General features: G+C 40.0%; 1 pseudogene across 1 annotated transcript; it reads right to left on the reverse strand.

Annotated features, from left to right (window-relative positions):
- Window positions 1–1,055: 1,055 nt before the first annotated feature.
- LOC147963299 (uncharacterized) lies at window positions 1,056–3,694 on the reverse strand (annotated as a pseudogene). The gene is made up of 2 exons (XR_015608459.1): window positions 2,317–3,694; window positions 1,056–1,269 (listed from the first exon to the last, which is right to left on the reverse strand). The product of XR_015608459.1 is annotated as an uncharacterized LOC147963299 (transcript).
- Window positions 3,695–11,086: the final 7,392 nt, after the last annotated feature.

Raw genomic sequence — 11,086 nt, forward strand, 5'->3', positions numbered from 1 at the left:
TCTTTCAAAAAAAAGAACTTTTTTCAAATTCGTGAATGTTTTCCAAATTTGTTTTTTTAAATCATGGACGTTCTCCAAATCCGTGATTTTTTTCACATTTGTGAAGTTTTCGCCTAAAATTCCTGAACATTTTTTAATTTTTTCCGTAAATCCATGAACTTTTTTCAAGTTCGTGGACCTTTTCCAAATTCATGAATTTTTTTGTCCATGACCTTTTTCAAATTCGTGAACTTTTAAAAATCCACAAACTTAAAAAAAATCCATGATTCTTTTCCTAAATTCGTGAATTTTTCTCAAATCTATAAACCTTTTATTAAACTATTTTTTATGAAAGCTTGTAAGAGGGCGGCGAGCTCCGACATTGCATACTGAAGAACAGAGTTGGTCCAATTAATTAAGGTACCCGACCCAAAAATCATACAAAACTAACAAAAACCACGCACGCAACCGTTGATTCAGCATCATCTTCAGACTTCGTATGGAATCCCATGTTTCATGGGAGAAGCAGATATTGAGAAATTTACAGGTGCTTCACAATGTATATTGCCAGAAGAAAGCTATGAGCTTCAGATTAGGCACCGGGAGTATATAGCAGTTGTGGCTTGGATCCAGAGTAGACATGTGAAGGATAGGGAGCAGGTTCCGATGAAGGTTGAGAGTGATGTACAACAAATTGCAGCAGATTCATGGGCTCCATTATTAAGCAGGTTAACTCAATTAGGTTTGCAGCCGTCTGCATAGCACCTACCTAAAGTGGCATCATGCATATGATTGGGGGGAAACAACAATTTCGGGCAAACAACAGAGTTGATGTTGTCATCTCTCTCTCTCTCTCTCTCTATCTATCTATCTATCTATCTATCTATCTCTATCTATCTATCTATCTATCTATCTATCTCTATCTCTCTCTCTCTCCTTCCCCCATTTCTTCTTTCCAGATACAACAGAGTAGACAACAAGCATAAATCATGATACAAGACTAGGGCTATCAAAGGTAATAACAAGGTGAAGAAAATCATGCAAAAGATATATCATCATAATAAAGCATAATAATAGGTATTAAACTCCAGAAAGGATCGAAACCAGGTAGGTAGCTCTAGATATTAAAAATAGGTGCTCATAACTTTCCAGGTTGTCACATTTCACCCATCACAACAACTTTGGGGTGCATTTATTCTCAACTCATCTACGATGGAGTTCCAGTTTATTGGTAGTGGAGATAGCTAGTGTCCATCTATATGCTTGATCTTCAGCCTGAGCATGGCATTTCTGTTCCAAACAAAATAGGAAAACACAAAGGATCAGGGATGAAGATGATTAAGCACAAGTGGAACAAGACAAATTGGCAAGTAAATTTGCAACAACATTCAAATGTTATTTGTCACTCAAAATGCATAATGATATAATTGACCAAGCAATGATGACAAGATGCTTCCATGCCCAAAACATGTTGTATTTTCCTTCTACAGCGTGAAAAGTAAAGAAAACAATAGTCAATGAGGGTATAAGTCACCAAGGGGGAGTTTTTAGACTGGATTATACACTTGACATGTACGGCAAAAATATCATGGTGTTATATCTAAATTGAAAAACATTCAATAACACAAGTGTGCCGATGTAAATTATGCTATCCAGAACTGATAGGTGTGGGAATAATGACATGCTTAAATAGACATACATGGAAATTTTATTCCATCACATTACCGTATCCTTTCTCGCAAAAAGAAAAACTACAGTATTCTAAAAAAACTGCAAGTATGTACATCCAAAGTAACATGAGTGAGGTTCACCATTCAAGGTCAGCTTACTGGTGATAAGAATTCATATAATGTGATATCAATATATGAGAAATGAAGAAGATGCAATACATGAACTTCCATTCTTCAACTGATAATCCCTCTCTCTAATTTCCCGGATATATAACCCAAGACAACAACAACAGTCATGACCACATAGACAAAAAACCAACTGTAGCGAAATCATGCTACAGGTACAAAACATCTCAATTGTTGCTTACTAGTCTTCTTAAAATGGCTCGAGGAATCAATTATGTACCTACCACCATTCCATGAATGTACAACACCATGACTGTTGATGAACCATTAATTAAAATAGTAGAGGACTAATAGTTTGGCAATGCCATTCATTCTTAACTACACCGGATATGTTGGTGTATTGATCTAAGCTACAGATTTTAGCTTTAAAGCACACAACAAGACAAAGCAACTGAATAGAAAATAGATTGATAGAGTGTACAATTCAAAAACATTATAACCTCAACAAGACAATAGATTATATGAAGGCCAAAAAACAAACCTTGTAGGATCATCCTTGAGTGCAGGAAATACGGGAGGCAAAATCATCATAACAGGATGGATTTCACAGAAAAATTTATCACCGTCTTCCTTCTCATACACCTTATGCATTGTTCTGCGCTTGATGTCCAAGAGGAATGTGCATCGACCCATGTCCAAGAACACAAACTCGGCATTGTCTCCTGCCTGGTTTATCAGGAGAGAAGCATTGCCATCTGCCATACTCAAATCAGCACACATCTCACGGAAATAAATGGTGTCCATCAGCAACCATGTGTATCCATTGTGGAGCCAGATGCGAAGTTGAAACTTCTTGACATGGATAAGATATACACCAGCAACATCATCGGCTTGTGACAATATGGTGTTTCTCTCACCATACTCCATCCCTTCTGGGAGCTCAATTATGGAGAAACTTGAGGCCGCCAAATCCAAGACAATAATGTTGCTCCAGCCAGCTGGCACATAGATTTTATTGTTGGACAACACAAATTTAAGTACTGACCATCGACGAGGGGGCTGCTATATGATCAAGCTATGATTCATGCGCCATATGCCATGTTTCAAGATATATATGTATACCCTATGTTTTCCATCCGTTGTTTGGTGCATCAACACATACAAGCAAGACAAGGCATCGCCCTCTTCTGTGGACATGATTCCAGAGTAAGCAGTACCGTCAAATAAGTACGGAGATTGGGGCGTGGAAACGGTGGGAGGATGTCCATGCCTCTCTCAAGACACACCATGTTGTGCACCGCAAACGTGGTCCCAATTTTATCATGCTGCCTAATGAGGACGTTGCCATTCCGGCACCCAAGGATGTAGGTTGGTACCGACGGTACTCTCTGATAGGTGCCCAAGCTAGAGGTTGCACGACGGATGACAACAGTGAGTTCACGGGGCTGAGGCAATACTGGGATGAAGTGCGGGGTGTTCTGACCTTTGTTGATGTAGAAGCCAAGAAGGCGGGGCGGGTGGATCTCACGAAATCGATGGAGGAAGGCGCGGTTGGAGGCATGGGCGAGCCAACGTGTGCATACGAGGCCGGAGTTGAGGAGGGTGGTGGTGAAGACGGTGCGGAGGAGGATCTCACTGAGGAGGTCGTCGTCCTCGAGCACCTTGGATATCGCCGCCATTGATGTTGGGGAATGCTGGTCAAACTGGGGTTAGGGGAGAAGAATTGCAGGTCGATGCCGGGGACGGGTGAGGCGAAATCGCTGACGAAATTGTGACACTCATCCTTTAATTGCTTACGTTTCAGGCAAGTGAAGAAACGGCTTTTGGCACCTACCCCCAAAATAAATGACCACCCAGCCTGGCCAATTAAGCCAAAAATGGTAACCGTTGCAGTGTGCAGCAACTGTGGGCCACCTGCTTTTATCTTTTGTTTTATTTCGGTGGCGTGCGTTGCTTGCCTTTGTGATCCCCACATCGGTCCACTACGGTCACCATTCAGGTGCTGACCCATTCCAAGCTGCTCATGACATGACCGTGCTCCCCTTCAAACTAAAAGAGCACACTTTGTTATGATATTTTTATGTGTTAGCGGTGGCCATGTACAATTTGCAAAGTAAAACAAATGACCATGGAAGTATTAAATTACTTATGTGTTCTATTTTATAATGCAAAAGTTTATTGTTTCTTACTGGAAAGTTTATATTTTCTGAGTAGGAAGTGCGGTCACCTAAGTGAAAAGATATTTGTATTTGAATAAAAAATGTGTGGGTTTGGTATAAAGTTTATAGTCCCCGATTACAAAGTCTATATTAATTGCTGAATAGAATATACTATGTAAGCCCGTTTGTTTCCGAGTAGAAAGTTTATCATTCAAGTAGAAAATTTGTAATAAAAAATATGGAATTTCTACATTGCCTGGTAAAAAGGTATCATTTCAGTCAAAACTTTAATGTTTTTCTATATAAAGATTTTCTAATACGTTTTGAAAGTTTGTGTTTATAAGTAGATTGCATGGCAGGAAGGTATTATCTACTTCAAATGCTCATGGTCTTTTAGTTAAATAAAAGTTTTTCCAACATAAACATAAAGTTTGTGCTTCCGAAGTAGAAAGTCCAACCAATAGAGCTCAACATTATGTGTAAACTTTCATCCAACAAACACCAATAGACCTCAATACTGAATAGCAGTTCGGAAGCTTGCATTTAGAAAATTTTGTCTTGTACAAACTCTAGATTAGAGCAATGGAGCACTACCCAGTCTAAATAAATAGAATCAACAATGCTTTCATGTTCAGTGATAACACAAGATCAAAATTGCATTCAGAAATTTTGTCTCCACATGACACGCTTCCAGAACAAAACAGCAAAATTCAGGTGGAAGGAGGTACGGTAGAATCAAGCTTCAAAGGAGCAACGGCCCATTCCCCCACCGGTGTCGCTGGTGCGCGTGTCATCGCCCACAGAGTCCTGCTGCCCCACCGCATAGTCGGCGTCGTCGGGGAGGCTGTCTTGGCTGACATCCTTGCCTACCCCATGAGCAGCGTGCGTAGTCACCGACACAGTCCAGCGCGGTGGACGCCAACCTCAGCGCCGTAGATGGTCCCTTGTTCTTCTTGCTCAAATACTTTGTAATTTCTTTATGATGGATCTCTGGTGAACTTAAATTTTCCTTTAGGCTGCAACATTCATTCAGCTAAGGAACTGAATATGAACAGCTAACCAAAAGCTAGCCCAATTGTCTGCACTAGAATTTGGACAACATCAAATACAGACCAATATCTTAGAAGGGTGAGCAGCGCCAAGGTCGGGCGGCTGCCATCGCACTGGGTTGGGATGGGCAGCCCCAAGGCCGTCGGTTCGTCGTCGCGTCAGAGCAGCCCCGAGGGCGCCAGGTGATCGTTGCCTGAGGCAGCGCTGAGGCCACCGGCTCGCCATTGCGCGCCGAGGCAGCAGGATCACCGTTGCGTGATGCAGCACCCACCGTTGCGTGGGGGCTCGCCTGGTCGCCGTCGCATAGGTCAGATGAGGCGGCAACGAGATTTGGGTTAGAACTTGGAAGGATAGGAACGGGGTAGAATAACTTGACAGGGAGTTACCTAATTACTGAGAGAGGTAATTGATATCTGCCGCTCGCTATTAATCCAAGGTCCCACGATGGAAGTTTCCAGATTAGCATTGAATTCCAGTTTTCATTGATACTTCGCCCAGTTTTAATGTCTCTAAATTTAAATGAGAGCGAGTGATCTTACATGCCTATGGAGGGGCTGATATAGCCTAGGGGTTCTTTGACATAATTTTTGATTGAAGAAAAAAGATTTTTGATAGATGACCAAGGCTACCGTTGAAGTAGGGAGTTGGGAGGGTAGAACTAGGTAATTGTTCGTTAGTTGGCCCATGTGCTCCTAATTGGGCTAGGAGGGGGTTTATCCCATTTGGAGAGAGATCCGCTCCACCATACATGGGCCTTCTTTAATTCTTGGACTTGGGCTTCTTTGATCCAGTGTTTCATCTTTGTCTTATTCTCTCATATGCGGTGTCCTTCCTTTGATTTGTTTATCACTAGTAAGTCTGCACGTGCAACGCACGTTACAATCTTCGCAAGAAAATTTCTCATTACCATCTTAATATATATGATTTCTGATCTTCCTTATATACTTCCAATTTTGAACAAATGATGGGCAGGAATTATGTTTTAAAAACAATTTGTAACACAGGACAATACAATGTGATAATCACGCTTCAGTCGTAAGGGGTGAAGAATGATTACCAGTATATCTACATCTCAGGACCAATTTATTTTCATAATATCATTTGATGTCCATCTCAGGACCGATGGCGAAGATTCCTTGCGTTTGCGCAGGCGCACATCACTACCGCACGGAGATAATGGGCCTGGTCCAGCGCCATGGGCATCACCATCATGAAGGCCCAAGGTATTAGCGCACAACGCCCAGTCTTGGTTTTTACGCCGTCCACACCAAAACTCCCATCCCAATCGCGGCAAAGCCATCGCCGCCGATGCCGCGGCGTCACAGTGACAAAGGAGGAGCATCCAAATAGGCTTGTCATCAGGATCTGGTAAGGATCTATTTGCTCTTTTTCTATTCAATCTTGTGGGTTGTATGAATTTTGGGGTTTCTCGATCTCGGCGGAATATTTATAGTTACAATGAGAGAGATTTTCGTTTGACATTTGAAAATTAGGAGCCATGCTGTTATTGTTCGGTTATGAAAATTGGGAATATGGGACGATGTCTACTGAAGCAGGATTAACCACTGAATTGTGTCAAGTTATTTATTAACTCGTCTATTTAACTTGATAATCAATGTTATTGTTTTGTAGTGCAGCTGCAATAGCATTATGTCTAAGGCATGTTGATGGTTCCTTCCGTATTGAAGATCCCACATTAGATCTCCGGGATCAAAGTGGATATAAAATAATGTTTTTTTGATCTGGAGATGATATCAAGTAATATTGGATACTCTGTTCAATGGGTTCCTCATATAGTTTCTGACGTTTAACTCACTAAATATGTGTTTTTATCTCTAGGGCTTAGAAGATGTTTCTAATTCTTGATAAAAAAGAAAGCATTCTTATCAAGAAGGACATGTACAAGGAGGCACTGCATGTGTTGATGATGGTCGATGTATGCTGCCTTATGTGATTGTTTTTGTTCTACTATAAGAAGCACATACATCTTTCAAATAGCTACATATTGTTGAAAAATAATGTGAGATATGTAAATGTCCCAAGAGAGGTCAATGGTTTGCAACTTAGTACATCAAGAATAAATTGTTGAATAAAATTGATATCAATACCATCATCTCTGAGATTGCATCTGGGAATGTTATTAGTCCCCAATTTTGAGGTACTTACATATAAATTATGCGATTTTAGATGCACTTGAAGCGTTACTCGATAACATTTTTTGATATTTATGTTAAAGGGCCCCAGGTTCTAGTTTCGTCCCGGCCCCCGAAATCTAAGGACCAGCCCTATATGCAAGGGAGGGTGGATTAAACAGAACACCTCCATTTGTTATGCTTCCTTTGCCTTCCAAGTTACATTTACATACATAGTACCGACATGGCTTCTGTCAACCGAAAACAACCTAATGTTCAGCCGTGTTGCAGAGCAGACCTACAGAAACATCCTGATGGACGCAACAAAAATTAAAACTGGCCTCCATGGTTGATATTTATTATATTCTCTCTGCAACCAGAAAATCATCTGATCATGTCAGACACATTAGAGTATTGTAAAAAAAGTGCATGAAAGGACTCACTAGTAGAAAACAGGGCTTTGGGTCACAGCTCAACATACACATTAGTCCCGGTTGCATTACGAACCGGGACTAAAAGAAAGAAAGTGCATAAACACATTGACAGAAAAATACTAATCCACCGAACAAGGGACAAGGGAGGAATGAGGTTGATAGAGGATCGCTCACCATTTGTTTCCTGGTAGATCCATGCACACATAAGAAAAGAAAAAAGAATGAATTTCACAGAAAAAGAAATAAAAAAAGAATCTAGAATAGTTTTTTTGGGTAAATCTAGAATAGTTGGAACAAAGTAAAAGTATACCCAAAAACTTAAACGCGCAGCTGCGCTATCTGGCGGAGCCGAGCGCACACGCGAGTTGTGCGATGACTACGCACCTGCTACGTGATAAAACTGCTAAGAAAACGGCCTCCTTCCTCCTTGCGATATACCTGACGTTGTCAGGTGGTGGATGGTCACTAAGGATTACCTGCATGCATGTGGTGATGTCATCTCACATTATTCCGTCTCTTTTTTTTAAAAAAGCTATAACTTTTGAACTGAGTGTCAAAATGAAAATCCGTTTTCAGCATTAGGTTTCTGGCGACGAGATCTTCAAAACTAGATCTCATATGTATATGTTTCGATGAATTTTTTAAGCAACTTTGGTTCTAGTTGAGGCAATTTTAGTACTAAATAGAAGCAACTTCCTTGCATCATGTGTAATAGTGAATTTACCTATCAAGTATATCATAGACGACATAAAAACCATGTGGGACAAATTTTCATTATATTTAGGCAACTGTGCATCATTCGTAGGCAACTTTATAATATTGTAGGCAACTTAGTTTTCAAGGTAGGCTAACAGTATCTTAAGGGGGCTACCATGACTAGCTAGTAGCTTAATATCATCCTTAGTTGCATACAAAGCTTCATACATAGGCGGCTTTGGACCTAAGTTGCTAACGCTACTTAGTTTTAAAAGCAACTTTGATGCTTGATGAGGCAACTTTAATGCTAAACGGAAGCAACTCCACTCCTAAAAGCAATTAATTAGCAACAATAAGCAACTAACTAATAATACAGAACAACTACCGAACTGAGGTAGATAATATCACATCACCTTTATGAGCAACTTTCCTTCCACAAGAGGCAACTCTAGTGCTAAAAGCGGGCAACATCACTACCTTGTGTGTCCTAGTTAATTTTGTCTAACATTCTCCTAACTTCCTCATCGGTACTTCTAAGTTGCCTATTATTCATGCTCATATGTCGTTGTTTCTAAATTGCCTATAATACTATGATATCGTCTACCGATGATGCCCTTGTGTCTGCTATGTATTGCTAGTTATGGTAGGCAACATGATGATGAATCTCGGCCACTTCAGAATTAGGCAACTATTTTAACAAAATTAGGCAACCGAGCAGCAATTGTAGGCAACTAATTACCCGTAGCAGGCAACTAGGCATCAATTATAGGCAATTTATAGCATTTATAGGCAATTGAATATCAACTGTTTGCAACTAACCATCAACAATAGGCAATTAAACGACCATGATACACAAGTTGGAATAATGTTAGCAAAACTGACAAATATATATAGTGCAGTGAAGTTGCTTTGTATATACACTAACGATGCCTTATGTTTTGTGTGATTTTTCTTGTTTTTATGCAAACCAACCTAATAGTGAGTCCAACTAGGCCAAAAAGAAGTCTAACTAGGCCAAAAAGAAGTTGCTCCTCAATAGCACTATAGTTACCTCCATTGCACCCAAAGTTTCCCTCAAATTTTTTTTTGACGAAACCAACTCATATGAGATCTCATTTTGAAGAACTCGTCGTCAGAAACCTAACTGTGAAAACGGAACTTGATTTTGATGCTTCATTCAAAAGTTATGAGTTCTGCAACTTTTTAAACCCTAAATAAATGCACATGGGAGATGATCTAGGCTGATTCAATCGGTGGCCACGTGCGCACTACTAGGAAAAGGCTTATTAGTGGCGCACCTGTTTTGGCCATTAATGGCACACTACAGGTGCGCCACTATCATCACGCCACTAGTAACATATACTAATGGCGCATCCCTGGTGCACCATTAGTATACCATACTATAGCATACTATAGTGGCGCACCAGGCAGTGCGTCATTAGTAAGTCACACGGTGCGCCATTAATATGCCTCCCAGGGGGCCATATTTACCTTGTGGTCTGGGTTACTAATGGCGCACTAACAGATAATGCGCCACTGGTTTTTTTTATAGCAGTGCGCCACTAATGTGATGTTTGGTGCGCCACTAGTATGAATATTAGAATTTTTTTTATTTTCTGATATTTGCACAGATTACAAAATATATTACCGCACAGAATATAGATGGCACAACATATAAACAGCAGATTCATCAAATACAATAGAAGATTAGTCTCCGAATACAATTCATCATATTAGTCTCCGAATTCAAAAGACCGAACAAAGTTAGAACATTACAAGTCTCGAGACCGCGAGTAGAGAGATCATCATCATACAACTTCTACTCGTTATTAATAACAAGTCATACTAATCATCATCATACAACTTCTACTCGTTATTAATAACAAGTCCTACTAATCATCATCATAGAACTTCTACTCATTATTAATAACAAGTCATACGATCATCATCCTCATAGTCATCGAACCAACCCTACTTAATTGTTCTTAGCACATGATCATTAGTATTAGGTAGGACCTAAATACCCTCTTTAAGGTAAAATAGCATAAAACAAAAAGACCCTGACTCTCCATTATGGAGAATGGAGATCATCCTGTCTCCAATTCTTGCGCTTCGCTTCCTTTTTCTTCCAAGAACCTCCTTACGACTGTCCATGCATTTTTTCCATCCTATGATTTGCATGTCACCACTTCTTTTAGAAATCTGGTATGGACAGTTGAGATTCGTAGGATGACCTGGCTGTATGTTCAAAACATTAAGGCCACCTTTTTGATACATCAAATGAGGCACACAATTCTCTGGGATTATCTATTGAAAAACATAGTAATAACTTCATAGTTAGCAATGATGTACTAGTTTTAGAAGTATGCAAAAGATGCACGGATGTCGTAATAGTAAAAAATCTTACCAGGGTATCTCTCCATGGTAGTTACCGTAGTTGAACACATGCACTAGTGGCACGTATTGACCATAATGTTGAGGAGTTTGATTGTAGATATTGTAATTCTCAACGCCAGTATAAAATCCGACCAGATGATTTTTCTCCTTGTAAGTTAATTCGGAGCCATCGGTGTAGTGGGTTTTGTCTACCATCTCCCGCACATTCTTTGAAGAATGAAAATAAGCTGTCAATGGAAATAAGTTGTCAACTATTTTGAAATGAACAATATAAATTAGTTAATAATTAATTATGTTTGAGAAACTCACATAGCGGTAGAATTGGAGGCGTATCAACAAGGACCCAAATGTCCATATTGTCTTGGTCGATGTCAGGATCACCAAGATGCATGGTGACAAGCATACCCTCATCAAAACCATACATCTTGCAAAATGCTTCCCAA

The sequence above is a fragment of the Triticum urartu genome, chromosome 6A (genome assembly GCF_056163025.1).
Source record: "Triticum urartu cultivar PI428250 chromosome 6A, HENAU_Tu73, whole genome shotgun sequence".
Lineage (NCBI taxonomy): Eukaryota > Viridiplantae > Streptophyta > Magnoliopsida > Poales > Poaceae > Triticum > Triticum urartu.